Below are 6206 nucleotides of genomic sequence, written 5' to 3'. Positions count from 1 at the left end.
TGCTCTGTGCCGCGGGCAGAGTGATGGCGCGGCTCATCCCGGGACGCGGATGGAGAGAGGGAGTTGCACCTCCCAGCCCTGACACGTTCTTATCCTTTGACATCCCACAGCGAGCCCACAGCCCTGTTCAGTCACCCACAGCCTCTGGTGCCTGTCCACCCCACAGTGGTCACGGTTTTAACACGGCCTCTGCACTTCTCCCGCGCTGCCACAGCAGAGCCACAAAGTCTCCTGTTCTCCAGCACAAAAAAAGCTTTTTTGGTAAAATTTTCAACCCTCCTTCCAGGCTGTGATGCTGAAAGGTGGGAAGAGCTCATTATGCCTCAGTGGCCTGAGTGGGTCCAGTGTAGGTCTGGGAGTACAAGTGTTTATGGAAGGATGAAAACCAAAAAAAGAAGGGGTTTACGGAGAGAGGTATGATGTCACCCGGATCACAGCCTATTTCTGGAGCTAAGCTGTGAAACCCATGATACGTTTTGACACATAAATGTTGCCAAGGAAAACTGATAATATAATTGTTAATACGGTCACAGCCAACTGTTCTTCTGATAAGGAGTTAAACTCTTCTATGCAATACAGTATTTGTGGAACGTAGCACCTAGTCACTCCGTGCTTTCATTGGCTCTGGGATTACTTATATCATATTTAAATAAAAGGACTAGATTATTGGGTACCATAAGAACAATGGATTGCTTATGGTCTTGCAGCATTTATCTTAAGTCAATACAAAAGTTTTGAGTTCTAAAGCCTATGTCAAGGGCAGTGAGACAAGGGCCACATTCAGTGAACTAGTGATTTATTTATTTTTTAATGCACATTTAAGTATCTTATTTTGGGGGCTCAGATATACTTAAATGATTCCGTTAAATACAGATTAATTAAAACCTGTGTCTCTCTGAGGAACCAAATCTGATAGAAAATATTAAAGGTTATTATGCGCAATTTGTTCTAGATAAGACTAATGATCAAACAACTTCCTCATCTCTGACATGCCACAATTTTCCCTGAGATAGAGGTCCATTTTTGCATCCTTCATATGAGATTTGTTCCTGGGAGCTCGACAGGGCTCCACAATGTAATTATAGAGTGATTACGAGTAAGTAATACCAGAAAAGAGATACTTTATAAGTGCAGATATGGAAGTGTAGGGATAGGTTCAGATATGAAACAAAGAGAGAGACTGCAGCCCAGAGACATGAAAACTGCTCAGAGGGGCTCAGGACACAGAGGCAAAGAGTGACAGCCAGGACTCAAGGCGTGCAGAGAACAAGTGGAGCACTGAAGGGTGAAGTCTGGGCATGAGAAACAAGTGGAACATCTCTGTCACTTGCAAAAATGCAGGCAGGCCAGAGTTTAAAACATGTTTAGATGACCACTTAAGAGTTTTAGAGAACCAGAAGTCTCCCTGAGTCTTAGACTCTTATGTTCTCCTCAAAAGCTTATAATGTCCTTTTTGTCCATGTTTACAGACAGACACTTTTAAGTATAAGATTACAAAATGGTTTAATTATTTAAATCAATACTTTCTACTCCTTAAATTCTGAAATTGCAATGAAATAAAATGAATTTTTTATCCTGGTCTGTAGTGAATCCCTGCAGTTCATTTGCAGTTATGGCCAATTTACTCTCTTACAGAAAGAAAAATAGGTCTCTGGTCGAATGTTTCCTTCAAACACAGAATAACATCCCTTTACTGCTGCCCCTTCCCCCTCCCAGTGTGAGAATGGAGTGATTGATTTTGGCCACGAACATGCTGTGCTCCTGACTTTGATGGTGTCTGAAGGTCCATGAACAATTCAGTTGGGAGCGATTTGTGCTGGTGTTATTCCCATTTCCCAAAAAGCAGCTTTCCTGCCATGGTGTGATGCTGTGCTGACACTGGAGTGGGGTGCAGGGTTGTTGGAGCTGGGCCTCCATGTCCAGACCCCATCTGGTGGTGCCTGTGCAGAGGTCCCTTGGCTGTGGTGTGTTTTCCCAGCTGCTTTCTTGGCGTCCAGCACCAGCTCTCCGTGTTCAAGCGTGTGTAACACACGATCTCCCCGCACCGGGAAGCGTGATGGTGTGATCAGTGAGCTCCATCAGATGGTGCTGAAGGTAGTTAAGAAAAATAACATCTAAGAAAGAGCCACTTCTACCTCCTTGAGCCCACTTCTTTCTGCTAGAAAGTCTCTTCCCAGGTGTCTCTTCACATTGCCCAGCAATGCCTGCAGAAGAGCTTGTCTTTTTTCCTTTCCCCTGCTTAATAGATCATATCACACCGTTTTACTAAACTAGCAGAAAAGTTTGGACTCTGCTCTCCTCTGATTCCCTGCCTTGAGCCAGAATTTCAAGCTTTTTTTTTAATGTACTCTGATTTATCCTTTCCTTCCTCAAGTAGAAATTTCCCAAATAATGGGTCAGGGCTGAGTGGCAGCATGGAATTGGGTGGCCAGAAGTGTTTTTTCTACATTATTCCTCCTTTCTGAAGACAGCACACAAATTCCAGAGGATTCAGTATTGCTGCCAGCCCAGCATCAGCTCAATCCCGACCTTCACTGCGTGTCGTTCGCCGAGGAGCAGCAGCAGAGTGCAGCCTTGCCTGCTGAAGCTTGGGTTTCTGTGTAATTGGTTCCCATGTTACTGAATTTACAAGTTCAAATTACATACTCTGGCTTCAGCAGGGGCCTTTCCATCGGCACAGTGCCAATCTGATGGCTACGTGTCTCCCATTCTATGAGACCCAGAGGAGCAACTCATCCACCCAAGTTCTTGGGCCTCCTGTCTCTTCTAGCTGGAGGCCTCCAAATCTAAGAAATTAATTGAGGTCTTCAAGTGCTGAGCCTATAGGAAATGCAAAGACTTGGGCAGAAGTTAGGCCAGATGAAGGCAGAACTTATGAGAGGGAGCAGGGCATGGTCATTTGGAAAGATTTAGTTATATATATTCAGTGAGGAGGTTTAACTGGGGACAACGCAGCTAATCCTGAGATGCAGAGATGGAAATGTTGCATTTATACCCTGAATATCAACTGTTCGTGCCAGTTGTGGGAATCATAACACTTGTGGGAAACAGGTGCTTGCTCTCTCCAGTGTTCACAGAAAGACTCTCTTCCCCACAAGCCCCTCAGTTTGCAGAGAAAAAGCTGTTTGTACATAAAGAACTGTTACGCATGTTTCAGATTCTTAATGTCTATGAAGTTCCAATTACCCAGTAAAGGAGAAAAAGAAAAAAAAAAAGAGTATCATGAGTATCATGTGACCAATTCATTTAAGAAATTGTATGGCCCCTCAACACTTGGGGATCTGTGTGTAGCTGACCCTGCTATGCTTGTTTTCCTCTCATTACTGACCTCTTTGTACAGATGGGGACTGAGAAGTGAAAAGATGAAACACCGTGTGACAGCCGAGCAGGGAAACTGCGGCTGAGTCATGGAGACAACTCACATTTCCCAGGGATTAAGCACTGAAAGCCACCTGTAGGTGACAGAGGAACCAGACAGGGAAAACCCCAGCCCTCCACAGAAAGCCAGAGATAAGGGAAACATCTTAAGGACTGGTGTAAAGGTAGAGTGAACCGGTCTTGCTGTGTGATTAAATGATGCCCATCAGCCACGGTGTCACAAACAGAAAACATGCGGCATTTCTGCCATTCCTCAGCCCTCAGCATCCTGCTCTCCCTGGTACTTCTCGAGAGTCCCACCTCTCTCTGAGGCACTTGCAGAGTTCACAAAAATCAGCAGGAATTAAGGTTGGTCATGTTTGCCTTGTGAGCACAACAGATAATGGATGCTGGGGAAAAATATCAGGAAGGCAATGGTAAAAAAAAAGCAATCCCAAATATTAGTCTGGCCTCTCCCCTCGCTCCCTCTCTCCTGAGATACCCCAACATGGCAGTCAGCACCGTGGACTCAGCATCCAGCACCACCAGAAGGGTGGGAGCTGCTGTCAGCAGCAGCTGTTTCCAGGGTGGGATTTGTCTTGGATGGAGAAAGTGTCTGTCTTGGCAGTGTCTGATCTGTGGGACATGGCCCTCCACCACCCCCACATCTCCATCCTCCACCTGTGCCAAGAGCCAATTCCATCACCTGTGCATCCACAACCTAAAAATCAGGCAAGGGCCACAAACAAGGAGGAGACAGAAGTGTGACAGGTAGGGCTGGAGGAAGATGGACAGCACTGGTGACCAGAATAGTGGTGCTACACCCATTAGCAATAATAAACTAATTATCTCAGCCCAAACCACCATTGGTAAAGTGGCTACCACTGGGCAGTCCCAAAAGGAGTGATTTCTTTGGGACAACATGGTCAGGCCATGTGTTGGTGGGGGACACTGCTGACCTGAGGCCTCTTCCCAAGTCTCACCCACAACATGGAGGGAAATCTCTTCCTCCACGTGTTGGGGCAAATTCCAGCACTTCAGTTCAAAGGCAGTGCCAGCTGAGAGCAGGTTTCTGTTCCACGGCAGGGTGGGGATCATGCTGCTTTCTTGTGGCTGTGGATGGTGATGGAGAAAATAATTCGATAAATCTGCAGAATGTTTTTATTGTCATGTCAACAAAATATTTTCTGCCTCCACAGACTGTGGCAGTTCTTAGCATGCAGCATCCATCCAGTTTTGGAAAACACTTGAAAACCACCGGCAGAATCTCACTATTCCTTTTTTTAGCTCCATAATGAAAAAGCAAACAAGAAATATGCTGATTCCCAAAATGAACTAATTTTTTTTCTGAAGCAATTTAATTTTTTAGCTTTGATCTGATACCAGAACCCAAAGGACTTACTTGCTATTTCTAAATAATGAGTCTAATGTTTATGCTCTGAGCCTGAACTTTTCTGGTTTTGGAAAAAATGTGACTTTACATAAAAGTCCTTTGATTAAGAGATCTGCAGTCAGAGGAGTTTTCGATACAATAATGAAAAGGCCTTTCAGATCGCTCACTCAAACACTGCTCAGCACGATATTACTCAAGAAGGGAAGAAGCCGACAGAACAATCACACTATTAGTCTTTGCTTTGCCAAGTGTTGTGTTAGTCATATTCCTACGGTAAAATCTCCCAGAAGTGGCTCAGAGAAGTCTTACACTGCATGGAGTGATGCATGCCTGCAGACGCACCCTGACCTGGGTGGTCTCTCACACTCCCTCTCTCCTTTGATTGTTTTGTAACCCTCTTTCATTGAGGCTTTAGGAGTTGATTGCTGTACAGAGGCAAAGTGTTTGGAGGAGAAACAGAGGCTATTTCCTCCTGCTATGGTCAGAACTGCCCTGCAGCAGAGATGGTACCTACAGCAGGCTGCAGCAGACTTTTGTTCCAGCAAGATCACGGCTCAAAGCACAGCTCTTCCCTGCTTGCACAGCGAGATCCCATTCGCTGCCCCATCAGAGCATGCAGGCTGCAGTGCACCCACCTCTCCCTGGCTGCCAGGAGCACCCAGTCCCTGGGCTCATCCGAGCTCCTGCGAAGGTCACCCCGCTGTCCTGGTCCCCGCTCCCCAAGACGTGGGATGGAAAGAGTGACTCTGGCACTTGCTAAGTAGGTTGGAGTTTGGAAGGCGAATGCCTATGTTATTTGTGCAGAACTGACACGTCTCTTTGTCCTGAGCCATGTGGCCCAGATTCCAGCCCTTATATCTACAAAACACGACTCTCGTGCGCGCTCCTCTTTCAAGTCCTTGATTCCAACGGGATTACTCACATGTGCACGCATAGCCAGGGCTCTGCAGAGCAGGGGCAAATCCTGCTGCCTTCAGCTGATTTACACCACCACTCTGGAGATGAAAAATCTGACATGTGAGCAGCTCAATGGGAAAAGAAAGATCAACCTGATACCTCCTCTGTATTGTCCTTCCACATTCCCATCTCCACTGCCACTGCGGCAGCCTGCAGGAAGGTCTGCTCCCCTCTACCATCAGAGCGTTGCTGCATGCTAGGGGTTAAAATGAGAAAGCACTTTGGTTTCAGAGATTTATCGCTTTCCTCTTGCTATATTTGTAAAGCTCATCGTTAAGGTCAGCCATCCCCACCCCTGCAGCTGTCTGTACATTTTTTCTCTGGTTCTAGAGCTGTACTTTACTGAGGAAATTATAATTATTAAAACACACAAGGTCACGCTCTAGATGAACTTGGAAACAGTTCAAATATGTTTCAGGTTTGAAACTATGTAGCAGCTATGGCCAAGTGGTGAGTTCATAACAAAAGAATGGTTAATTTCACACTTCAGATAACATTT

At 45.7% G+C, this 6206-nt stretch overlaps 1 long non-coding RNA gene across 1 annotated transcript; it reads right to left on the bottom strand.

Moving 5' to 3' along the window:
- Window positions 1-779: 779 nt before the first annotated feature.
- On the bottom strand, window positions 780-5524 carry LOC125334518. The gene is made up of 3 exons (XR_007207160.1): window positions 5386-5524; window positions 4317-4470; window positions 780-2088 (listed from the first exon to the last, which is right to left on the bottom strand). It is a non-coding gene; the product is annotated as an uncharacterized LOC125334518 (long non-coding RNA).
- Window positions 5525-6206: the final 682 nt, after the last annotated feature.

This window comes from Corvus hawaiiensis, chromosome 16, assembly GCF_020740725.1.
Source record: "Corvus hawaiiensis isolate bCorHaw1 chromosome 16, bCorHaw1.pri.cur, whole genome shotgun sequence".
Lineage (NCBI taxonomy): Eukaryota > Metazoa > Chordata > Aves > Passeriformes > Corvidae > Corvus > Corvus hawaiiensis.
This window is presented reverse-complemented; position numbering and strand designations above follow the sequence as displayed.